Here is a 26,896-nt window from a genome sequence, read left to right as displayed (position 1 = left end):
AGAGATGTTCAGGATCCCTGGGCGTTAGAGATCATATCTCAGGGATACCTTCTGGACTTCAAATCCTCTCCCCCAAGAGGGAGATTTCATCTGTCAAGGTTGTCAACAAACCTAACAAAGAAGGAAGCGTTTCTACGCTGCGTACAAGATCTTTTATTAATGGGAGTGATCCATCCAGTTCCGCGGTTGGAACAAGGACAAGGGTTTTACTCAAATCTGTTTGTAGTTCCCAAAAAAGAGGGAACCTTCAGGCCAATCTTGGATTTAAAGATCCTAAACAAATTCCTAAGAGTTCCATCGTTCAAGATGGAAACTATTCGAACAATTTTGCCCATGATCCAAGAGGGTCAGTACTTGACCACAGTGGATTTAAAGGATGCTTACCTTCACATACCGATTCACAGAAGTCATTACCGGTATCTAAGGTTTGCCTTTTTAGACAGGCATTACCAGTTTGTAGCTCTTCCATTCGGACTGGCTACGGCTCCAAGAATCTTCACAAAGGTTCTGGGCACTCTTCTGGCGGTACTAAGACCGCGAGGAATTTCAGTAGCTCCGTACTTAGACGACATACTGATACAAGCTTCAAGCTTTCAAACTGCCAAATCTCATACAGAGATAGTACTGGCATTTCTAAGGTCGCATGGATGGAAAGTGAACGAAGAGAAAAGTTCTCTCTTTCCACTCACAAGAGTTCCCTTCCTGGGGACTCTGATAGATTCTGTAGAAATGAAGATTTACCTGACAGAGGACAGGTTAACAAAACTTCAAAGTGCATGCCGTGTCCTTCATTCCATTCAAGAGACCAGAAATTCTCTTCTATGGTGGCTTTATCGGCCACATCTGTCCAGGGGAATGCCATTCAGCAGGCCAGACTGGTCAATTGTACCAAAACAGACGCCAGCCTACTAGGTTGGGGCGCTGTCTGGAATTCTCTGAAGGCTCAGGGACTATGGAATCAGGAGGAGAGTCTTCTTCCAATAAACATTCTGGAATTGAGAGCAGTCCTCAATGCTCTTCTGGCTTGGCCCCAGTTAGCAACTCGGGGGTTCATCAGGTTCCAGTCGGACAACATCACGACTGTAGCTTATATCAACCATCAGGGAGGGACAAGAAGCTCCCTAGCAATGATGGAAGTATCGAAGATAATTCGCTGGGCAGAGTCTCACTCTTGCCACCTGTCTGCAATCCACATCCCGGGAGTGGAGAACTGGGAGGCGGATTTCTTAAGTCGTCAGACTTTTCATCCGGGGGAGTGGGAACTTCATCCAGAGGTCTTTGCCCAAATACTTCGACGTTGGGGCAAACCAGAGATAGATCTCATGGCGTCTCGACAGAACGCCAAGCTTCCGCGCTACGGGTCCAGATCCAGGGATCCGGGAGCGGTCCTGATAGATGCCTTGACAGCACCATGGACCTTCAGGATGGCTCATGTGTTTCCACCTTTCCCGATGCTTCCTCGATTGATTGCCAGAATCAAACAGGAGAAAGCATCAGTGATTCTAATAGCGCCTGCATGGCCACGCAGGACTTGGTATACAGATCTGGTGGACATGTCATTCTGTCCACCTTGGTCGTTACCTCTGAAACAGGACCTTCTGATTCAGGGTCCTTTCAAACATCAAAATCTAACTTCTCTGAAGCTGACTGCTTGGAAATTGAACGCTTGATCTTATCAAAGCGTGGTTTTTCTGAGTCAGTTATTGATACCTTAATACAGGCTAGGAAGCCTGTTACCAGAAAGATTTACCATAAAATATGGCGTAAATACCTATATTGGTGCGAATCCAAAGGTTACTCTTGGAGTAAGGTTAGGATTCCTAGGATATTGTCTTTTCTACAAGAAGGTTTAGAAAAGGGGTTATCCGCTAGTTCCTTAAAGGGACAGATCTCAGCTCTGTCCATTCTGTTACACAAGCGTCTGTCAGAAGTTCCAGACGTTCAGGCTTTTTGTCAGGCTTTGGCCAGGATTAAACCTGTGTTTAAAGCTGTGGCTCCACCATGGAGTTTAAACCTTGTTCTTAACGTTTTACAGGGTGTTCCGTTTGAACCCCTTCATTCCATTGATATAAAGTTGTTATCTTGGAAAGTTCTATTTTTAATGGCTATTTCCTCGGCTCGAAGAGTCTCTGAGTTATCAGCCTTACATTGTGATTCTCCTTATTTGATTTTTCACTCGGATAAGGTAGTTCTGCGTACTAAGCCTGGGTTCTTACCTAAGGTAGTCACTAACAGGAATATCAATCAGGAGATTGTTGTTCCATCCTTGTGCCCAAATCCTTCTTCGAGGAAGGAACGTCTTTTGCACAATCTGGATGTAGTTCGTGCCCTTAAATTTTATTTACAGGCAACTAAAGATTTTCGACAAACGTCTTCCCTGTTTGTCGTTTACTCTGGTCAGAGGAGAGGTCAAAAAGCTTCTGCTACTTCTCTCTCTTTTTGGCTTCATAGCATAATTCGTTTAGCTTATGAGACTGCTGGACAGCAGCCTCCTGAAAGAATTACAGCTCATTCCACTAGAGCTGTGGCTTCCACTTGGGCCTTTAAGAATGAGGCCTCTGTTGAACAGATTTGCAAGGCTGCAACTTGGTCTTCGCTTCATACTTTTTCCAAATTTTACAAATTTGACACTTTTGCTTCCTCGGAGGCTATTTTTGGGAGAAAGGTTCTTCAGGCAGTGGTTCCTTCTGTATAAAGAGCCTGCCTATCCCTCCCGTCATCCGTGTACTTTTGCTTTGGTATTGGTATCCCACAAGTAATGATGACCCGTGGACTGATCACACTTAACAGAAGAAAACATAATTTATGCTTACCTGATAAATTCCTTTCTTCTGTAGTGTGATCAGTCCACGGCCCGCCCTGTTTTTTAAGGCAGGTAAATATTTTTTAAATTATACTCCAGTCACCACTACACCCTTGGCTTCTCCTTTCTCGTTGGTCCTTGGTCGAATGACTGGGGGTGACGTAGAGGGGAGGAGCTATATAGCAACTCTGCTGGGTGAATCCTCTTGCACTTCCTGTAGGGGAGCAGTTAATATCCCACAAGTAATGATGACCCGTGGACTGATCACACTACAGAAGAAAGGAATTTATCAGGTAAGCATAAATTATGTTATTTATTTAAAATGGAATTTATTCGTTCTTTACTTAAAGAAGTACTAATTGCTTTAGAAATAGAGGATTCTGGTCCTCTTGATACTAATTCTAAACGTTTGGATAAGGTATTTAAATCTCCTGTGGTTATTCCAGAAGTTTTTCCTGTTCCTAATGCTATTTCTGCAGTAATTTCCAAAGAATGGGATAAATTGGGTAATTAATTTACTCCTTCTAAACGTTTTAAGCAATTATATCCTGTGCCGTCTGACAGATTAGAATTTTGGGACAAAATCCCTAAAGTTGATGGGGCTATTTCTACCCTTGCTAAACGTACTACTATTCCTACGTCAGATGGTACTTCGTTTAAGGATCCTTTAGATAGGAAAATTGAATCCTTTCTAAGAAAAGCTTATCTGTGTTCAGGTAATCTTCTTAGACCTGCTATATCTTTGGCTGATGTTGCTGCAGCTTCAACTTTTTGGTTGGAAACTTTAGCGCAACAAGTAACAGATCATGATTCTCATGATATTATTATTCTTCTTCAGCATGCTAATAATTTTATCTGTGATGCCATTTTTGATATTATCAGAGTTGATGTCAGGTTTATGTCTCTAGCTATTTTAGCTAGAAGAGCTTTATGGCTTAAGACTTGGAATGCTGATATGGCTTCTAAATCAACTTTACTTTCCATTTCTTTCCAGGGTAACAAATTATTTGGTTCTCAGTTGGATTCTATTATCTCAACTGTTACTGGTGGGAAAGGAACTTTTTTACCACAGGATAAAAAATCTAAAGGTAAAAACAGGGCTAATAATCGTTTTCGTTCCTTTCGTTTCAACAAAGAACAAAAGCCTAATCCTTCATCCTCAGGAGCAGTTTCAGTTTGGAAACCATCTCCAGTCTGGAATAAATCCAAGCCTGCTAGAAAGGCAAAGCCTGATTCTAAGTCCTCATGAAGGTGCGGCCCTCATTCCAGCTCAGCTGGTAGGGGGCAGGTTACGTTTTTTCAAAGAAATTTGGATCAATTCTGTTCACAATCTTTGGATTCAGAACATTGTTTCAGAAGGGTACAGAATTGGTTTCAAGATGAGACCTCCTGCAAAGAGATTTTTTCTTTCCCGTGTCCCAGTAAATCCAGTGAAAGCTCAAGCATTTCTGAATTGTGTTTCAGATCTAGAGTTGGCTGGAGTAATTATGCCAGTTCCAGTTCTGGAACAGGGGATGGGGTTTTATTCAAATCTCTTCATTGTACCAAAGAAGGAGAATTCCTTCAGACCAGTTCTGGATCTAAAAATATTGAATCGTTATGTAAGGATACCAACGTTCAAGATGGTAACTGTAAGGACTATCTTGCCTTTTGTTCAGCAAGGGCATTATATGTCCACAATAGATTTACAGGATGCATATCTGCATATTCCGATTCATCCAGATCATTATCAGTTCCTGAGATTCTCTTTTCTGGACAAGCATTACCAGTTTGTGGCTCTGCCGTTTGGCCTAGCTACAGCTCCAAGAATTTTTACAAAGGTTCTCGGTGCCCTTCTGTCTGTAATCAGAGAACAGGGTATTGTGGTATTTCCTTATTTGGACGATATCTTGGTACTTGCTCAGTCTTTACATTTAGCAGAATCTCATACGAATCGACTTGTGTTGTTTCTTCAAGATCATGGTTGGAGGATCAATTTACCAAAAAGTTCATTGATTCCTCAGACAAGGGTAACCTTTCTGGGTTTCCAGATAGATTCAGTGTCCATGACTCTGTCTTTAACAGACAAGAGACGTCTAAAATTGATTTCAGTTTGTCGAAACCTTCAGTCACAATCATTCCCTTCGGTAGCCTTATGCATGGAAATTCTAGGTCTTATGACTGCTGCATCGGACGCGATCCCCTTTGCTCGTTTTCACATGCGACCTCTTCAGCTCTGTATGCTGAATCAATGGTGCAAGGATTACACAAAGATATCTCAATTAATATCTTTAAAACCGATTGTTTGAGACACTCTAACGTGGTGGACAGATCACCATCGTTTAATTCAGGGGGCTTCTTTTGTGCTTCCGACCTGGACTGTAATTTCAACAGATGCAAGTCTCACAGGTTGGGGAGCTGTGTGGGGATCTCTGACGGCACAAGGAGTTTGGGAATCTCAGGAGGTGAGATTACCGATCAATATTTTGGAACTCCGTGCAATTTTCAGAGCTCTTCAGTTTTGGCCTCTTCTGAAGAGAGAATCGTTCATTTGTTTTCAGACAGACAATGTCACAACTGTGGCATACATCAATCATCAAGGAGGGACTCACAGTCCTCTGGCTATGAAAGAAGTATCTCGAATTTTGGTTTGGGCGGAATCCAGCTCCTGTCTAATTTCTGCGGTTCATATCCCAGGTGTAGACAATTGGGAAGCGGATTATCTCAGTCGCCAAACGTTGCATCCGGGCGAATGGTCTCTTCACCCAGAGGTATTTCTTCAGATTGTTCAAATGTGGGAACTTCCAGAAATAGATCTGATGGCGTCTCATCTAAACAAGAAACTTCCCAGGTATCTGTCCAGATCCAGGGATCCTCAAGCGGAAGCAGTGGATGCGTTGTCACTTCCTTGGAAGTATCATCCTGCCTATATCTTTCCGCCTCTAGTTCTTCTTCCAAGAGTAATCTCCAAGATTCTGAGGGAATGCTCGTTTGTTCTGCTGGTAGCTCCGGCATGGCCTCACAGGTTTTGGTATGCGGATCTTGTCCGGATGGCCTCTTGCCAACCGTGGACTCTTCCGTTAAGACCAGACCTTCTGTCACAAGGTCCTTTTTTCCATCAGGATCTCAAATCCTTAAATTTAAAGGTATGGAGATTGAACGCTTGATTCTTGGTCAAAGAGGTTTCTCTGACTCTGTGATTAATACTATGTTACAGGCTCGTAAATCTGTATCTAGAGAGATATATTATAGAGTCTGGAAGACTTATATTTCTTGGTGTCTTTCTCATCATTTTTCTTGGCATTCTTTTAGAATACCGAGAATTTTACAGTTTCTTCAGGATGGTTTAGATAAGGGTTTGTCTGCAAGTTCCTTGAAGGGACAAATCTCTGCTCTTTCTGTTCTTTTTCACAGAAAGATTGCTATTCTTCCTGATATTCATTGTTTTGTACAAGCTTTGGTTCGTATAAAACCTGTCATTAAGTTAATTTCTCCTCCTTGGAGTTTGAATTTGGTTCTGGGAGCTCTTCAAGCTCCTCCCTTTGAACCTATGCATTCATTGGACATTAAATTACTTTCTTGGAAAGTTTTGTTCCTTTTGGCCATCTCTTCTGCCAGAAGAGTTTCTGAATTATCTGCTCTTTCTTGTGTGTCTCCTTTTCTGATTTTTCATCAGGATAAGGCGGTGTTGCGAACTTCTTTTGAATTTTTACCTAAAGTTGTGAATTCCAACAACATTAGTAGAGAAATTGTGGTTCCTTCATTATGTCCTAATCCTAAGAATTCTAAGGAGAAATCATTGCATTCTTTGGATGTTGTTAGAGCTTTGAAATATTATGTTGAAGCTACTAAGTCTTTCCGAAAGACTTCTAGTCTATTTGTTATCTTTTCCGGTTCTAGAAAAGGCCAGAAAGCTTCTGCCATTTCTTTGGCATCTTGGTTGAAATCTTTAATTCATCTTGCCTATGTTGAGTCGGGTAAAACTCCGCCTCAGAGGATTACAGCTCATTCTACCAGGTCAGTTTCTACTTCCTGGGCGTTTAGGAATGAAGCTTCGGTTGATCAGATTTGCAAAGCAGCAACTTGGTCCTCTTTGCATACTTTTACTAAATTCTACCATTTTGATGTATTTTCTTCTTCTGAAGCAGTTTTTGGTAGAAAAGTACTTCAGGCAGCGGTTTCAGTCTGAATCTTCTGCTTATGTTTTTCATTAAACTTTATTTTGGGTGTGGATTATTTTCAGCAGGAATTGGCTGTCTTTATTTTATCCCTCCCTCTCTAGTGACTCTTGTGTGGAAAGATCCACATCTTGGGTAATCATTATCCCATACGTCACTAGCTCATGGACTCTTGCTAATTACATGAAAGAAAACATAATTTATGTAAGAACTTACCTGATAAATTCATTTCTTTCATATTAGCAAGAGTCCATGAGGCCCGCCCTTTTTTTGTGGTGGTTATGATTTTTGTATAAAGCACAATTATTCCAATTCCTTATTTTATATGCTTTCGCACTTTTTTATCACCCCACTTCTTGGCTATTCGTTAAACTGAATTGTGGGTGTGGTGAGGGGTGTATTTATAGGCATTTTGAGGTTTGGGAAACTTTGCCCCTCCTGGTAGGAATGTATATACCATACGTCACTAGCTCATGGACTCTTGCTAATATGAAAGAAATGAATACATAAATTATGTTTTTCATATGCTGTGGTGTAGCATCCCCCCTTAGCCCCCAACCTCCCTGACCCCCCCCCCCAAAACAGCTCTCTAACCCTCCCCATCTGCCTTATTGGCGGCCATCTTGGGTACTGGCAGCTGTCTGCTATTATTTCACAGTCAAAAAAGTGTTGTTTTTTTTAAATGTACACTACTGTTACACCAGATATGAGTGGTGGCACTGGGCAAGTGGGCACAGTATACGCTGTGAGCCTGACACACACGCTGGCAGGCAACTGCAATTAGATTACACAGGAAAAAAAAAAAGCAGACTGATGTTCTAGCCCTAAAAAGGGCTTTTTGGGGTGCTGTCCTTACAGCAGAGATCAGATGAGTCCTTCAGGACTGTAGTGGACACTGAATACACTAGCCTAGCTATCGATTTCCCTATTAAATCAACAGCAGCTACACTGTCCCTCCTCTCACTAAGAATGCAGCTTCCGAATGAATCTAAAATGGATGCTGTCCAGGAGGTGGGAGGGTCTGGGAGGGAGGGTCTGCTGCTGATTGGCTGTAATGTGTCTTCTGACTGTGAGGTACAGGGTCTAAGTTTACTCAATGATGAGGAATAGGGGGCAGACCGAACATTGCATATGTTCGCCGTCCGCGGTGAACGCGAACATGCTATGTTCGCCGGGAGCTATTCGCCGGCGAACTATTCGCGACATCACTACCTATGAGATATTCAGATTCAAGGGCGAATCGGAGACAAGCGCCGCAAGGGCGAATCACAGACAAGCTCCGAGGGCCTATCATATCGTTTCACTGATGATTAGAATAATAAAGGGATGGGATTATCACATGATATGACCTCAATGCAAGGAGAGAAAAAAAAGATCTTTTTATCTGCTGAAACTTGTGACTGAATAACTGCTGCCAAATTGGGACACAGTCACTTTATGCAATATTGGGCTACCTTTTCTTATCCACATCGCAATACCCTTATTCATATGAGGTGAAACAAGAAGTTCTGGAAGCTGAAATATTGATTTGTTTATTTGGGTGATGTATGACTGTTCTATATCTTTAATATTTTAGACAAAGGTATTCTAAGACTATAGTCAAATTGCAGTTAGTAATTTTAAAAGGGCATTTTGTATTTTAGCTTGCATTCATAATCCTGTGTAGTTTAAAACCAATCTTTTGTTTGCCAAGTTATTTATCTTTGCAAATATATAAATATATTTTAGAATTTGTCTTAATTGTAGATAATTAAGAATTCATTTTAGCTCAGATAAATTGGCATAGGAATTGGTTGTTTGTATTAAGAATATTTATAACTTCTGGTGTTTTAATTAGAGTTGTATTGAATCATTTGTGGGTTAAACAGCTTAAGTATATTTGTCTGGAAGTTAACAAACCATACCTTGGCATCTCATTGTGATATTTAAATGCAACTTTGATTTGGGAGATTATTGTGAATAAAGTAATTTTTATGATCTTTGGATAGCATATTATAACAGCATAAACGTGTATAGTTTGATTCATAACCCGGTTCCTATAAAAATAATTCAATGTGTCTATACATTTTAACTAATATAAATAATTTAGGAATTTACATTCATTTTAATTGCTTCATATATGCATTTTATTGGGGGTTTGTTGTAAAGAATAATTATTAAATATATTTTATTATAACCCGGCCATATACTGACATATTATTTAAGTATTACAGCCAAAAGACATTTGACTGTTGAAAATGAAATTTCCCAAATAACCAATCGGGCACAAGCTTCCGAAGGGCCTATCATCCTAATTTCACTAATGATTAGAATAAAAAGGGGTGGGATTATATTGTGTGATATAACCGCAGGCAAGAGAGAAAAAGAGGCTGCTGTCGCTGAATTTTTGGCTGACAAACTGCTGCCTTGCGATCCAGTCTATTATAAAGCAACCTGGGCCTAATTTTTATCCAACTTGCAAAAATTACCTCTTTTAATTTATTAGGTGAAATTGGATTTATCAGAGGAACCCTGGAAATATTGATTTGCTTATTTGGTGATGTATGACTGTTCTATATTTTTAATATTTAAATCATAAGGTATTTGGTAACTATAACTAAATTGCAGTTAGAAATTTTAAAAACTTTGTATTTTAGCTTGCATTCATAATCCTGTATAGTTTTAAGCTTGTCTTTTGTATGCTAAGTAATTTATCTTTGAAAATAAATAAATAAATAATATATATATATATATATATATATATATATATATATATATATATATATATATATATATTAGAATTTGTCTTTATTGTAGATAATTTAGAATGTATTTCAGCTTAGATAAACTGGCATAAGAATTGGTTGTTTGCATTAAGAATATATATAACTTCTAGTGTTTTAATTAGAGTTGTATATAATTATTTGTGGGCTAAATAGCTTAAGTATATTTGTCTGGAAGTTAACAAACCACACCTTGGCATCTCATTGTGATATTTAAATGCTACTCTGATTTGGGAGATTATTGTGAATAAGGTAATTTTTATGATTTTTGTATAGAATATTATAACGGCATAAACGTGTATAGTTTGATTCATAACCTGGTTTATATAAATATAATTCAATGTGTCTATAAATTTTAACTAATATAAAGAATTTAGGAATTTGCTTTAATTTTAATTGTTTTGTATATGCATTTTATTGGGGGTTTATTTTAAACATTAATTATTAAATATATTGTATTATAACCCGGCAATATACTGACAGGAGGGAAGAAGCATTCTCTTCCTCAGTTTAAAAGACATAAACAGAAGGGTCGGCAGAGACATTTTCGTTCCTTTTGTAATCTTCCTCTTCTTCCTCCAAGCAGGGACAGTCCAAGCCATCTTGGAAGTCAAATCAGTCTTGGAATAAGGGGAGCAGTCCAGTTAGCCTGTTGCTGACTCAAAAACAGCATAAAGGGTCTGCCCCCGATCAGTGAATGGATCTTGTGGGGGGCAGTCTCTCTTTCTTCACTCAAGCTTGGGTTCGATATGCTCAGGATCCCTGGGTAGTAGATATCGTGTCCCAGGGTTACAAATTGAAGTTTAAGAATTTTCCTCCCAGAGGCAGGTTTCTTCTCTCCAGGTTATCTGTAAACCAGATAAAAGGAGAGGCGTTCTTACGTTGTGTTCAGAATCTTTCCGACATGGGAGTGATAGTTCCTGTTCCGGTTCAGGAACAGGGTCTGGGTTTTTATTCCAATTTCTTTGTCGTTCCCAAAAAGGAGGGAACTTTCAGACCTATTTTAGATCTCAAGAGTGTAAACAAGTTTCTCAGGGTTTCCGTCTTTCAAGATGGAAACTATTCGTTCCATTCTTCCTTTAGTTCAGGTGGGTCCATTCATGACCACAGTGGATCTAAAGGATGCGTATCTGCATATTACCATTCACAGGGATCATCGCATGTTCCTAAGATTTGCATTTTTAGACAAACATTTTCAGTTTGTAGCTCTTCCTTTTGGTCTGGCAACAGCTCCCAGAATTTTTTCAAAGGTCCTGGGAGCATTGTTGGTGGTGCTTCGCTTGAGGGGTGTTGCAGTGGCTCCTTATCTAATCGACATTCTAGTTCAGGCTCCATCTTTTCAACTAGCAAACTCCCACATGGAGTTGTTGTTGTCTTTTCTGCGCTCCCACGGTTGGAAGGTGAATTTAGGAAAAGTTCATTAATTCCAGCTACAAGAGTGGTATTTTTGGGGACCATTATAGATGAAAATGTTTCTGACAGAAGCAAGAAAGTCAAAGATTTTCAATACGTGTCTTGCTCTTCAGTCCCTTCCTCGGCTGTCAGTGGCTCAGTGCATGGAGGTTATTGGTCTGATGGTTTCAGTCATGGACATCATTCCGTTTGCTCGGTTCCATCTCAGACCTCTGCAGTTATGCTTGCTCAGGCAGTGGAATGGGGATTATGCGGATCTATCTCCAAATGTTGTTCTAGATCAGATGTCCAGAGATTCTCTTCCATGGTGGTTGTCTCAGGATCTTCTCTCTCAGGGAACTTGCTTTCGCAGGCCTGCATGGGTGATTGTAACCCACGAATGCCAGTTTGCTGGGCTGGGGTGCATTAAGGGCTCAGGGTCTATGGACTCAGGAGGAGTTGGTTCTTCCAATAAATGTTTTGGAACTGAGAGCAATTTTCAGTGCTCTTCTAGCCTGGCCTCCGCTAGCTTCAACCCAGTTTATCAGGTTTCAGTTGGACAACATAACGTCAGTGGCTTACATCAATCATCAGGGAGGAACTCGGAGTTCCTTGGCTATGACAAAGGTAGCCAAGATTATTCAGTGGCTTGCGATTCACAACTGTTGTCTGTCAACTATCCATATTCAAGGGGTGGACAATTGGGAAACGGATTTTCTGAGCAGACAGACTTTTCATCCGGGGGAGTGGGAACTTCATCCAGAGGTATTTTCCAACTTGAATCTCAGTTGGGGGCAGCCGGAGTTGGATCTCATGGCATCTCGTCAGAATGCCAAGCTCCCGAGGTATGGGTCGAGGTCAAAGGATCCTCCGGATGTTCTGATATATGCTCTGGTAGTTCCTTCGATTTTCAGTCTGGCATATGTGTTCCCTCCGTTTGCTCTTCTTCCTCGGGTCATTGCTCGGGTCAAACAAGGGAGGGCATCGGTGATTCTCATTACTCCGGCCTGGCCTTGCATAATCTGGTTTGCAGATCTGGTGGAGATGTCTTCCCTTCCACCTTGGCGTCTTCCATTAAGGAAGGACCTTCTTCTGCAGGGTCCCTTCCTTCATCTAAATCTCGTTTCTCTGAAGCTGACTGCTTGGCGATTGAGCGCTTGATTTTTTTTAAGCATGGTTTTTCTGAGTCAGTCAGTCTTGTAAGCCTGTGACTAAGAAGATTTATTATAAGATTTGGCGTAAATATTTGTATTGGTGCGAATCCAAAGGCTACTCGTGGAGTAGAGTTAGGATTCCTATGATTTTGTCTTTTCTCCTGGAGGGTTTGGAGAAAGGTTTATCTGCTAGTATCCTGAAGGGTCAAATTTCTGCTTTGTCTATTTTATTGCACAAGCGCCTGATGGATGTGCCAGATGTTCATTCTTTTTGTCAGGCCTTGGTTAGAATTCGGCCTGTGTTTAAGTCTACTACTCCACCTTGGAGTCTTAATTTGGTTCTTAGAGTACTTCAACAGGCTCCGTTTGAACCTATGCATTCTTTGGTTATTAAGATGTAGTCTTGGAAGGTTTTGTTTCTGGTGGCTATTTCTTCGGCTCAGAGTTTCGGAGCTTTCAGCCTTACAGTATGAATTGCCTTTTCTTATTTTTCACTCTGATAAGGTAGTTCTGCGTACTGCCTTGGGTTTTCTTCCCAAGGTTGTTTTTGATAAGAATATTAATCAAGAGATTGTTGTTCCTTCTTTGTGTCCTAATCCTTCTTCTCATAAGGAGCTTTTGTTGCACAACCTGGATGTGGTTCGTGCATTGAAATATTATTTGCAAGCGACTAAGGATTTTCCCCAGTCTTCTTTATTTGTTGTCTTTTCTGGGAAGCGTAAGGGTAAGAAAGCTACGGCTCTTTCTTGTTGGTTGAGATGTGTTATTCGCTTGGCATATGAGACTGCTGGTCAGCAGCCTCGTGAGAGAATCACGGCTCATTCCACGAGGGCTGTTTAATCTTCTTGTGCTTTCAAAAATGGAGCTTCTGTAGATCAGCTTTGCAAGGCTGCGACTTGGTCATCTTTGCATACTTTTTCAAAATTTTACAAATTTGATACTTTTACTTCAACAGAGGCTTCTTTTGGGAGAAAGGGTCTTCAAGCAGTGGTGCCTTCTGTTTAGGTTAACTGTCTTGTCCCTCCCTTATCATCCGTGTCCTCTAGCTTGGATATTGGTTCCCAAAAGTAATTAAGATGATCTGTGGACTCACCGTGTGTGTGTGTGTGTATCTGTGTGTGTGTGTGTGTGTGTGTGTATCTCTGTGTGTGTGTATCCCTATGTGTATCTGTGTGTGTGTGGTGTCTCTTTGTGTGTATTTGTATCTCTGTGTGTGTATCTCTGTGTGTGTGTCTGTCTGTATGTGTATCTCTGTGTGTATCTGTGTGTGTGTGTGTGTATATATCTCTGTGTGTGTATGTGCGTGTGTGTGTGTGTCCATTTCCTCCCCCTTCCTGAACTCCAGTGTCAGAGCTTAATAAATTTATTTTAAGTCCAACCAAAATACTTTTAGGAGCCAGATTTTCTTTTCTTTAATAAATGTGTGTGTGTGTATGTATATATATATGTGTGTGTGTGTGTATGTGTGTATATATATATATATATATATATATATATATATATATATATATATATATATATATATATATATATATATACACTGCTCCAAAAAATAAAGGGAACACTAAAATAACAAATCCTAGATCTGAATGAATTAAATATTCTAATGAAATACTGTGTTCTTTACATAGTTGAATGTGCTGACAACAAAATCACACAAAAATTAAAAAATGGAAATCAAATGTTTCAACCTATGGAGTTCTGGATTTGGAGTCACACTCAAAATTAAAGTGGAAAAACACACTACAGGCTGATCCAACTTTGATATAATGTCCTTAAAACAAGTAAAAATGAGGCTCAGTAGTGTGTGTGGCCTCCACGTGCCTGTATGACCTCCCTACAATGCCTGTGCATGCTCCTGATGAGGTGGCGGATGGTCTCCTGAGGGATCTCCACCCAGACCTGGACTAAAGCATCTGCCAACTCCTGGACAGTCTGTGGTGCAACGTGACGTTGGTGGATGGAACAAGACATGATGTCACAGATGTGCTCAATTGGATTCAGGTCTGGGGAACGGGTGGGCCAGTCCATAGCATCAATGCCTTCGTTTTGCAGGAACTGCTGACACATTCCAGCCACATGAGGTCTAGCATTGTCTTGCATTAGGAGGAACCCAGGGCCAACCGCACCAGCATATGGTCTCACAAGGGTTCTGAGGATCTCATCTCGGTACCTAATGGCAGTCAGGCTACCTCTGGCGACCACATGGAGGGCTGTGCGGCCTGCCAAAGAAATGCCACCCCACACCATTACTGACCCACTGCCAAACTGGTCATGCTGGAGGATGTTGCAGGCAGCAGAACGTTATCCACGGCGTCTCCAGACTCTTTCACATCTGTCACATGTGCTCAGTGTGAACCTGCTTTCATCTGTGAAGAGCACAGGGCGCCAGTGGTGAATTTGCCAATCTTGGTGTTCTCTGGAAAATTCCAAACGTCCTGCACGGTGTTGGGCTGTAAGCACAACCCCCACCTGTGGACGTCAGGCCCTCATACCACCCTCATGGAGTCTGTTTATGACCGTTTGAGCAGACACATGCACATTTGTGGCCTGCTGGAGGTCATTTTGCAGGGCTCTGGCAGTGCTCCTCCTGTTCCTCCTTGCACAAAGGTGGAGGTAGTGATCCTGCTGCTGGGTTGTTGCCCTCTTACGGCCTCCTCCACGTCTCCTGATGTACTGGCCTGCCTCCTGGTAGCGCCTCCATGCTCTGGACACTACGCTGACAGACACAGCAAACCTTCTTGCCAAAGCTCGCATTGATGTGCCATCCTGGAATGAGCTACACTACCTGAGCCACTTGTGTGGGTTGTAGACTCCGTCTCATGCTACCACTAGAGTGAAAGCACTGCCAGCATTCAAAAGTGACCAAAATATCAGACAGAAAGCATAGGAACTGAGAAGTGGTCTGTGGTCACTGCCTGCAGAACCCCTCCTTTATTGGGGGTGTCTTGCTAATTGCCTATAATTTCCACCTGTTGTCTATTCCATTTGCACAACAGCATGTGAAATTGATTGTCACTCAGTGTTGCTTCCTAAGTGGACAGTTTGATTTCACAGAAGTGTGATTGACTTGGAGTTACTTTGTGTTGTTCAAGTGTTCCCTTTATTTTTTTGAGCAGTGTATATATATATATATATATATATATATATATATATATATATATATATATATATATATAATGTATATGTGTGTATATATATGTGTGTGTGTGTTATGTGTATATATATATGTATATATATATATATATATGTGTGTGTGTGTGCGCGCAGTGAGACACTGCAGAAAAATTTTCACTAAAGAAATATCATCAGAAAAAAAAATAAAAGTTCTGCCTGTGGGCTTATAGAATGGGTGTTTCTTGACCCAGTTCATTAGATAGATATATTTTTTTAGACTCATAGAAGTGGAATGAAGCCAGCAAATAAAAAAAATAAGTGCCTGTCCTTTTAAAGCTTCAATGCGAGGTTCTGTTTTTGACACTTATTGTTTAGACTGAGGATTTAAAAATACAGTCTTGTCAAAAATAAACTTGCATGATTAAGATGTAATTTTAAACAATTTGCTTTGTACTCTTGGTATTTTTTGTTGAAATCTAAACCTAGAAATTAGCATATGCACCTATCTAAGCCCTTGAAGGCTGCCTCTTAGTGCATTTTGACAGTTTTTCACAGACAGTGCTAGTTCATATGTGCCATATATATAACATTGTGCTCACTTCTGTGGAGTTACTTATGAGTCAGCACTGATTGGCTAAAATGCAAGTCTGACAAAATAACTGATAAGGATCTAGTCTGCAGATGCTTAGATACAAGGTAATCACAGAGGTAAAAAAGTATATTTCTCTTGCAAGGTGTATCCAGTCCACGGATTCATCCTTTACTTGTGGGATATTCTCATTCCCTACAGGAAGTGGCAAAGAGAGCACACAGCAGAGCTGTCCATATAGCTCCCCCTCTAGCTCCACCCCCCAGTCATTCTCTTTGCCGGCTCTAAGCACTAGGGTCTCTCTACGGGAGGGTAAAGTGAATGTGGTGTTATAATTGTAGTTTTATATCTTCAATCAAAAGTTTGTTATTTTTAAATGGTACCGGTTTGTACCATTTACTCTCTGGCAGAAAAAAAGATGAAGAATTCTGCTGAGAGGAAGATGATTTTAGCATGTTGTAACTAAAATCCATTGCTGTTCCCACACAGGACTGAGGAGTACCAGAAAACTTCAGTTGGGGGGAACAGTTTGCAGGCTTGACTGCAATGAGGTATGTTTAGTCATTTATTTCTAGACAAGACTGAGATAATGCTAGAAGACTGACAATATCCCCATGTGGGGAGGGTAAGCTATGTTCTGAGACTTAGTAAAGAATTGAATGCTTACATAGCAGGGCTAATTATGCTGGTTGACACTAATTCAGGGCAATCGATTATTTGGTTTAAGAAATACTCGTTGGGAGACACTTTTAAAGCACTAAAGACTAAAAGAAGCTTTATTCCCCCAAATCTGATCCCTAAGGGCAGGTAGGGCCACAGCAGTGCTGTGGCAAGGTGCTGTAGTTAATTAACCGGTTGTTGGCTTTAGGCTGCTCCGGTTTGGGCATTAAGGGGTTAATAGTTTTTCTTGCTAGTGGTGCAATCTTACTAAGGCTTTAGGTACATACTGTGAAAATTTCAAAAAGATTGCTGCATTTTTCACTGTTTTGTAAAATTGTGTGTCCTTTTTATTTCTTAAAGGCACGGTAAAAATTTTTCAAATTGTATATTTTACTTGTTTATAGTGTCTTCTAAGCCTGTTTGTGCATATTACTAGTCTATTAAACATGTCTGAGACCAAGGAAAATCCTTGTTCAATGTGTTTAGAAGCCATGGTGGAACCCCCTCTCAGAATGTGTCCCAATTGCACTAATATGTCTATACACTTTAAAGATCATTTTGTTGCACTTAAAAGTGTGGCCCTAGATGATTCTCAGACTGAAGGTAATGAGGATAGTCTGTCTACCTCTCCCCATGTGTCACAACCAGTTACGCCCGCTCAAGCGATGCCTAGTACCTCTAGTGCGTCTGCCCCTATTACATTGCAACAACTAGCGGCAGTCATGGATAATTCCCTTGCGGCCTTTCTATCTAAACTGCCAGTTTTCCCTGCAACGCACGATAGCTCTGTTTTAAGAACAGATTATGAGCAGTCTGAAGCTTCGGTAGCCTTATCTGATGTGCCCTCACAACGCTCTGAAGTGGGGGTGAGGGATTTGATGTCTGAGGGAGAAATTTTCGACTCAGGAAAGGTTTCTCATCAGGAAGAGTCAGATACATTGGCGTTTAAATTTAAATTAGAACACCTCCGCGTATTACTAAGGGAGGTATTAGCTACTCTGGATGATTGTGACCCTATGGTGGTCCCAGAGAAATTGTGTAAAATGGACAAGTACCTAGAGGTTCCTGTATACACTGATGCGTTTCCGGTCCCTAAGAGGGTTGCGAATATCGTTACTAGGGAGTGGGATAGACCAGGTGTCCCTTTTGTTCCCCCCCCCCTATTTTTAAGAAAATGTTCCCCATAACTGACCCCATGCGGGACTCGTGGCAGACGGTCCCTAAGGTAGAAGGGGGCTGTTTCTTCACTTGCTAAACGCACAACCATACCAATTGAAGACAGTTGTGCTTTTAAAGACCCTATGGATAAGAAGTTAGAGGGTTTACTTAAGAAAATTTTTGTTCAACAAGGTTTTCTTCTCCAACCTATTGCCTGCATTATTCCTGTAACTACTGCAGCTGCTTTCTGGTTTGAGGCGCTGGAGGACTCGCTCCAGACGGAGACCTCATACGATGAAATTATGGATAGAATTAAGGCTCTAAAGCTGGCTTATTCTTTTATCACAGATGCCGCTTTGCAATTAGCTAAGTTGGCGGCAAAAAATTCAGGTTTCGCTATTATGGCGCGCAGAGCGCTTTGGCTCAAGTCCTGGTCGGCCGATGTGTTGTCAAAATCCAAATTATTAAATATCCCTTTCAAAGGAAAGACCCTCTTCTGGCCAGAATTGAAAGAGATTATTTCAGAAATTACCGGGGGAAAGGGCCATGCTCTTCCTCAGGACAAGCCCTTTAAGGCTAAAAACAAAGCTAATTTTCGTTCCTTTCGTAATTTCAGGAACGGTCCTGCTTCAGCCTCTACGGCTGCAAAGCAAGAGGGTAACGCTTCACAGCCCAAGGCAACCTGGAAGCCTTACCAGGGCTGGAACTGGGTAAACAGGCCAAAAAGCCTGCAGCTGCTACCAAGACAGCATGAAGGGGTAGCCCCCCGATCCGGGACCGGATCTAGTAGGGGGCAGACTCTCTCTCTTCGCTCAGGCCTGGGCAAGAGATGTTCACGATCCCTGGGCATTAGAGATTGTTTCCCAGGAATATCTTCTAGAATTCAAGGACTCCCCTCCAAGGGGAAGGTTCCACATTTCTCGTCTGTCTACAGACCAGACAAAGAAAGAGGCGTTCTTACGCTGTGTAGAAGATCTATATACAATGGGAGTGATACACCCAGTTCCAATGGCAGAACAAGGACTGGGTTTTTACTCAAACCTGTTTGTGGTTCCCAAAAAAGAAGGAACTTTCAGACCAATCCTAGATCTAAAAATCTTAAATATGATCCAGGAAGGTCAATATATGACTACCGTGGATCTAAAGGATGCGTACCTGCACATTCCTATCCACAAAGATCATCATCAGTTTCTCAGGTTCGCTTTCCTAGACAAGCATTACCAGTTCGTGGCTCTTCCATTCTGGTTAGCCACTGCTCCCAGAATTTTCACAAAGGTACTAGGGTCCCTTCTGGCAGTTCTAAGACCGCGGGGCATAGCAGTAGCGCCTTATTTGGACAACATCTTAATTCAGGCGCCGTCTTTTCAAAGAGCCAAGTCTCACACAGAGATTGTATTGGCCTTTCTGAGGTCTCACGGGTGGAAGGTGAACGTCAAAAAGAGTTCTCTATCCCCACTCACAAGGGTTTCCTTCCTAGGAACTCTGATAGATTCGGTAGAAATGAAAATATTTCTGACGGAGGTCAGAAAGTTAAAACTTTTAACTACTTGCCGAGTTCTTCATTCCATTCCTCGGCCATCTGTAGCTCAGTGCATGGAGGCAATCGGATTAATGGTAGCAGCAATGGACATAGTCCCTTTTGCTCGGATACATCTCAGACCACTGCAACTATGCATGCTCAAACAGTGGAATAGGGATTATGCAGATTTGTCTCCTCAAATACAGTTGGACCAGGGGACCAGAGATTCTCTTCTCTGGTGGTTGTCTCAGGATCACCTGTCTCAGGGAATATGTTTCCGCAGACCAGAGTGGATCATCGTAACGACCGACGCCAGTCTGTTAGGCTAGGGCGCAGTCTGGGACTCCCTGAAAGCTCAGGGCTTATGGTCTCGGGAAGAATCTCTTCTCCTGATAAACATTCTGGAACTGAGGGCGATATTCAACGCGCTTCAGGCATGGCCTCAACTTGCTGCGGCCAAAGTCATCAGATTTCAGTCGGACAACATCACGACTGTAGCTTACATCAATCATCAGGGGGGAAAAAAGAGTTCCTAGCGATGAAGGAAGTAACCAAAATAATCAGGTGGGCGGAGGATCACTCCTGCCTTCTCTCAGCAATTCACATCCCAGGAGTAGACAACTGGGAGGCGGATTTTCTGAGTCGTCAGACTTTTCACCCGGGGGAGTGGGAACTCCACCCGGAGGTATTTGCCCAGCTGACTCAGCTATGGGGCACTCCAGAGTTGGATCTGATGGCGTCCCGTCAGAACACCAAACTTCCTCTCTACGGATCCAGGTCCCGGGACCCCAAGGCGGTATTGATAGATGCTCTAGCAGCGCCTTGGTCCTTCAATCGGGCTTATGTTTTCCCACCGTTTTCCCCTTCTCCCTCGTCTGGTCGCCAGAATCAAGCAGGAGAAGGCTTCGGTGATTCTGATAGCGCCTGCGTGGCCACGCAGGACTTGGTATGCAGACCTAGTGGACATGTCATCTGTCCCACCATGGACACTGCCAATGAGGCAGGATCTTCCAATACAGGGTCCGTTCAAGCATCCAAATCTAATTTCTTCTGTTATGTGTGATCAGTCCACGGGTCATCATTACTTCTGGGATATAACTCCTCCCCAACAGGAAATGCAAGAGGATTCACCCAGCAGAGCTGATATAGCTCCTCCCCTCTACGTCAGTCCCAGTCATTCTCTTGCACCCAACGACTAGATAGGATGTGTGAGAGGACTATGGTGATTATACTTAGTTTTTATGACTTCAATCAAAAGTTTGTTATTTTATAATAGCACCGGAGCGTGTTATTACTTCTCTGGCAGACTTTGAGGAAGAATCTACCAGAGTTTTTACTATGATTTTAACCGGAGTAGTTAAGATCATATTGCTGTTCTCGGCCATCTGAGGGAGGTAAAAGCTTCAGATCAGGGGACAGGGGCAGATGAATCTGCATTGAGGTATGTAGCAGTTTTTATTTTCTGAATGGAATTGATGAGAAAATCCTGCTATACCGTTATAATGACATGTATGTATACACTTCAGTATTCTGGGAATGGTACTTCACCGGAACTACTTAGTTAAAGGTCACTAATCTTTTTAATAAGTATTATATCATGTTAAACGTTTTTGCTGGAATGTAGAATCGTTTACACTGCTGAGGTACTGAGTAAATAAATGTTTGGGCTTTATTTTCCACTTGGCAGTAGTTTATTTTGAATTGTGACAGTTTCGTTTCTCTTCACTGCTGTGTGTGAGAGGGAGGGGCCGTTTTTGGCGCTCTTTGCTACGCATCAACAATTTCCAGTCAGCTATTATTTTTCCTGCATGATCCGGTTCATCTCTGACAGATCTCAGGGGTCTTCAAACTTCTTGAAGGGAGGTACATTCTCTCAGCAGAGCTGTGAGAATTTTTTATATTGACTGTGGATAAAGACGTTACTCAATAATTTTTATGTCAAATTTAGTTATGTTATCTTACTAATGGGAACAAAACCTTGCTAAAAGTTGTGTTGTTTTAAAGTTGATGCTATAACTGTTCTCAGTTTATTATCTCAACTGTCATTTAATCATTTAATCGTTTAAGTACCTCTTTGAGGCACAGTACGTTTTTGCTAAAAAAGATTATAACCAGGTTGCAAGTTATTGCTAGTGTGTTAAACATGTCTGACTCAGAGGATATCTGTGTCATTTGTTCCAATGCCAAGGTGGAGCCCAATAGAAATTTATGTACTAACTGTATTGATGCTACTTTAAATAAAAGTCAATCTGTACAATGTGAACAAATTTCACCAATCTGCGAGGGGAGAGTTATGCCGACTAACTCGCCTCACGCGGCAGTACCTGCATCTCCCGCCCGGGAGGTGCGTGATATTATGGCGCCTAGTACATCTGGGCGGCCATTACAGATAACATTACAAGATATGGCTACTGTTATGACTGAAGTTTTGTCTAAATTACCTGAGCTAAGAGGCAAGCGTGATCACTCTGGGGTGAGAACAGAGTGCGCTGACAATACTAGGGCCATGTCTGATACTGCGTCACAGCTTGCAGAGCATGAGGACGGAGAGCTTCATTCTGTGGGTGACGGTTCTGATCCAAACAGATTGGATTCAGATATTTCAAATTTTAAATTTAAATTGGAGAACCTCCGTGTATTACTAGGGGAGGTCTTAGCAGCTCTCAATGATTGTAACACCGTTGCAATACCAGAGAAACTATGTAGGTTGGATAAATACTTTGCGGTACCGGCGAGTACTGACGTTTTTCCTATACCTAAGAGATTAACTGAAATTGTTACTAAGGAGTGGGATAGACCCGGTGTGCCGTTCTCACCCCCTCCAATATTTAGAAAGATGTTTCCAATAGACGCCACCACTCGGGACTTATGGCAAACGGTCCCTAAGGTGGAGGGAGCAGTTTCTACTCTAGCTAAGCGTACCACTATCCCGGTGGAGGATAGCTGTGCCTTTTCAGATCCAATGGATAAAAAATTGGAGGGTTACCTTAAGAAAATGTTTGTTCAACAAGGTTTTATTTTGCAACCCCTTGCATGTATCGCGCCGATTACGGCTGCGGCAGCATTTTGGATTGAGTCTCTGGAAGAGAACCTTAGTTCATATACGCTAGACGACATTATGGACAGGCTTAGAGTCCTTAAACTAGCTAATTCATTCATTTCGGAGGCCGTAGTACATTTAACCAAACTTACGGCTAAGAACTCAGGATTCGCCATACAGGCACGTAGGGCACTGTGGCTAAAATCCTGGTCAGCTGATGTTACTTCTAAGTCCAAATTACTTAATATACCTTTCAAGGGGCAGTCCTTATTTGGGCCCGGTTTGAAAGAAATTATCGCTGACATTACAGGAGGTAAGGGCCACGCCCTACCTCAAGACAAAGCCAAAGCTAAGGCTAGACAGTCTAATTTTCGTCCCTTTCGGAATTTCAAAACAGGAGCAGCATCAACCTCCACTGCACCAAAACAGGAAGGAGCTGTTGCTCGTTACAGGCAAGGCTGGAAGCCCAACCAGTCCTGGAACAAGGGCAAACAGGCCAGGAAACCTGCTGCTGCCCCAAAGACAGCATGAACCGAGAGCCCCCGATCCGGGACCGGATCTAGTGGGGGGCAGACTTTCTCTCTTCGCCCAGGCCTGGGCAAGAGATGTTCAGGATCCCTGGGCGCTAGAGATCATATCTCAGGGATACCTTCTAGACTTCAAATTATCTCCCCCAAGAGGGAGATTTCATCTGTCAAGATTGTCAACAAACCAGATAAAGAAAGAAGCGTTTCTACGCTGTGTACAAGATCTGTTATTAATGGGAGTGATCCATCCGGTTCCGCGGTCGGAACAAGGACAAGGGTTCTACTCAAACCTGTTTGTGGTTCCCAAAAAAGAGGGAACCTTCAGACCAATCTTAGATTTAAAGATTCTAAACAAATTCCTAAGAGTCCCATCGTTCAAAATGGAAACTATTCGAACAATCTTGCCCATGATCCAAAAGGGTCAGTACATGACCACAGTGGATTTAAAAGATGCTTACCTTCACATACCGATCCACAAAGATCATCACCGGTATCTACGGTTTGCCTTCCTAGACAGGCACTACCAGTTTGTAGCTCTTCCATTCGGATTGGCTACGGCCCCAAGAATCTTCACAAAGATTCTAGGTGCCCTCCTGGCGGTACTAAGACCGCGAGGGATTTCGGTAGCTCCGTATCTAGACGACATTCTAATACAGGCTTCAAGCTTTCAAACTGCCAAGTCTCATACAGAGTTAGTTCTGGCATTTCTAAGGTCGCATGGATGGAAAGTGAACGAAAGGAAGAGTTCTCTTTTTCCTCTCACAAGAGTTCCATTCTTGGGGACTCTTATAGATTCTGTAGAAATGAAGATTTACCTGACAGAGGACAGGTTAACAAAACTTCAAGATGCATGCCGTGTCCTTCATTCCATTCAACACCCGTCAGTAGCTCAATGCATGGAGGTGATCGGCTTAATGGTAGCGGCAATGGACATAGTACCTTTTGCACGCCTACACCTCAGACCGCTGCAATTATGCATGCTAAGTCAGTGGAATGGGGATTACTCAGATTTGTCCCCTACTCTGAATCTGAATCAAGAGACCAGAAATTCTCTTCTATGGTGGCTTCATCGGCCACACCTGTCCAGGGGGATGCCATTCAGCAGGCCAGACTGGACAATTGTAACAACAGACGCCAGCCTACTAGGTTGGGGCGCTGTCTGGAATTCTCTGAAGGCTCAGGGATTATGGAATCAGGAGGAGAGTCTCCTTCCAATAAACATTCTGGAATTGAGAGCAGTTCTCAATGCCCTTCTGGCTTGGCCCCAATTAACAACTCGGGGGTTCATCAGGTTTCAGTCGGACAATATCACGACTGTAGCTTACATCAACCATCAGGGAGGGACAAAAAGCTCCCTAGCAATGATGGAAGTATCAAAGATAATTCGATGGGCAGAGTCTCACTCTTGCCACCTGTCAGCAATCCACATCCCGGGAGTGGAGAACTGGGAGGCGGATTTCTTGAGTCGCCAGACTTTTCATCCGGGGGAGTGGGAACTTCATCCGGAGGTCTTTGCCCAAATACTTCGACGTTGGGGCAAACCAGAGATAGATCTCATGGCGTCTCGCCAGAACGCCAAACTTCCTCACTACGGGTCCAGATCCAGGGATCCGGGAGCGGTTCTGATAGATGCTTTGACAGCACCTTGGAACTTCGGGATGGCTTATGTGTTTCCACCCTTCCCGCTGCTTCCTCGATTGATTGCCAAAATCAAACAGGAGAGAGCATCAGTGATTCTAATAGCACCTGCATGGCCACGCAGGACTTGGTATGCAGATCTAGTGGACATGTCATCCTGTCCACCTTGGTCTCTACCTCTAAGACAGGACCTTCTGATACAGGGTCCGTTCAAACATCAAAATCTAACTTCTCTGAAACTGACTGCTTGGAAATTGAACGCTTGATTTTATCAAAACGTGGTTTTTCTGAGTCGGTTATTGATACCCTGATACAGGCTAGGAAGCCTGTTACCAGAAAGATTTACCATAAAATATGGCGTAAATACCTATACTGGTGTGAATCCAAACGTTACTCCTGGAGTAAAGTTAGGATCTCTAGGATCTTGTCCTTTCTACAAGAGGGCTTAGAAAAGGGTTTATCGGCTAGTTCATTAAAGGGACAGATTTCAGCTCTGTCCATCTTGTTACACAGGCGTCTGTCAGAAAATCCAGACGTCCAGGCCTTTTGTCAGGCTTTAGCTAGGATCAAGCCTGTGTTTAAAGCTGTTGCTCCACCATGGAGTTTAAACTTAGTTCTTAACGTTTTACAGGGTGTTCCGTTTGAACCCCTTCATTCCATTGATATAAAATTGTTATCTTGGAAAGTTCTGTTTTTAATGGCTATTTCCTCGGCTCGAAGAGTCTCTGAGTTATCAGCATTACATTGTGATTCTCCTTATCTGATTTTTCACTCAGACAAGGTAGTTCTGCGTACTAAACCTGGGTTCTTACCTAAGGTAGTTACTAACAGGAATATCAATCAAGAGATTGTTGTTCCATCCTTGTGTCCAAATCCTTCTTCAAAGAAGGAACGTCTTCTACACAATCTGGATGTAGTTCGTGCCCTCAAGTTCTACTTGCAGGCAACTAAAGAGTTTCGTCAAACTTCTTCCCTGTTTGTCGTTTATTCTGGACAGAGGAGAGGTCAAAAAGCTTCTGCTACCTCTCTCTCTTTTTGGCTTCGTAACATAATACGTTTAGCCTATGAGACTGCTGGACAGCAGCCTCCTGAAAGAATTACAGCTCATTCCACTAGAGCTGTGGCTTCCACTTGGGCCTTTAAGAATGAGGCCTCTGTTGAACAGATTTGCAAGGCTGCAACTTGGTCTTCGCTTCATACTTTTTCCAAATTTTACAAATTTGACACTTTTGCTTCTTCGGAGGCTATTTTTGGGAGAAAGGTTCTTCAGGCAGTGGTTCCTTCTGTATAATGAGCCTGCCTATCCCTCCCGTCATCCGTGTACTTTTGCTTTGGTATTGGTATCCCAGAAGTAATGATGACCCGTGGACTGATCACACATAACAGAAGAAAACATAATTTATGCTTACCTTATAAATTCCTTTCTTCTGTTGTGTGATCAGTCCACGGCCCGCCCTGTTTTTAAGGCAGGTAAATATCTTTTAAATTATACTCCAGTCACCACTTCACCCTTGGTTACTCCTTTCTCGTTGATTCTTGGTCGAATGACTGGGACTGACGTAGAGGGGAGGAGCTATATCAGCTCTGCTGGGTGAATCCTCTTGCATTTCCTGTTGGGGAGGAGTTATATCCCAGAAGTAATGATGACCCGTGGACTGATCACACAACAGAAGAAAGGAATTTATCAGGTAAGCATAAATTATGTTTTCTCTACGTCTGACTGCTTGGAGATTGAACGCTTAATTCTATCAAAGCGTGGTTTCTCTGAGTCAGTTATAGATACTCTGATTCAGGCTAGAAAGCCTGTCACCAGGAAAATCTACCATAAAATATGACAGAAATATCTTTCTTGGTGTGAATCCAAGGGTTACTCATGGAGTAAGATTAGGATTCCCAGGATATTGTCTTTTCTCCAAGAAGGATTGGAGAAAGGATTGTCAGCTAGTTCCTTAAAGGGACAGAAATCTGCTCTGTCTATCCTTTTACACAAGCGTCTGGCAGAGGTACCAGACGTTCAAGCGTTTGCACAGGCTTTAGTCAGAATCAAGCCTGTCTATAAACTTGTGGCTCCGCCATGGAGTCTAAATCTAGTTCTTTCAGTTCTTCAAGGGGTTCCGTTTGATCCTTTACATTCCATAGATATTAAGTTGTTATCTTGGAAAGTTTTGTTTTTGGTAGCTATCTCTTCTGCTCGAAGAGTCTCAGAATTATCTTCCTTACAGTGTGATTCACCTTACCTGGTGTTCGTCGCAGATAAGGTAGTTTTGCGTACCAAACCTGGTTTTCTTCCTAAAGTTGTTTCCAACAAGAATATTAACCAGGAGATAGTTGTTCCTTCTCTGTGTCCTAATCCTGCTTCGAAGAAGGAACGTCTCTTGCA

The 26,896-nt window shown here is 42.2% G+C and overlaps 1 protein-coding gene across 1 annotated transcript in view; it reads left to right on the top strand.

Moving 5' to 3' along the window:
• The window catches only part of LOC128652752 (zinc finger protein 25), a 278,742-nt gene that overhangs the window by 109,675 nt on the left and 142,171 nt on the right, over positions 1 to 26,896 (top strand). The gene's annotated exons all lie outside the window — the stretch shown is intronic.

This window comes from Bombina bombina, chromosome 3 (genome assembly GCF_027579735.1).
Source record: "Bombina bombina isolate aBomBom1 chromosome 3, aBomBom1.pri, whole genome shotgun sequence".
Taxonomy (NCBI): domain Eukaryota; kingdom Metazoa; phylum Chordata; class Amphibia; order Anura; family Bombinatoridae; genus Bombina; species Bombina bombina.
Note: the sequence above shows the minus strand (reverse complement) of the source record. Positions and strands in the feature narration are given on the sequence as shown.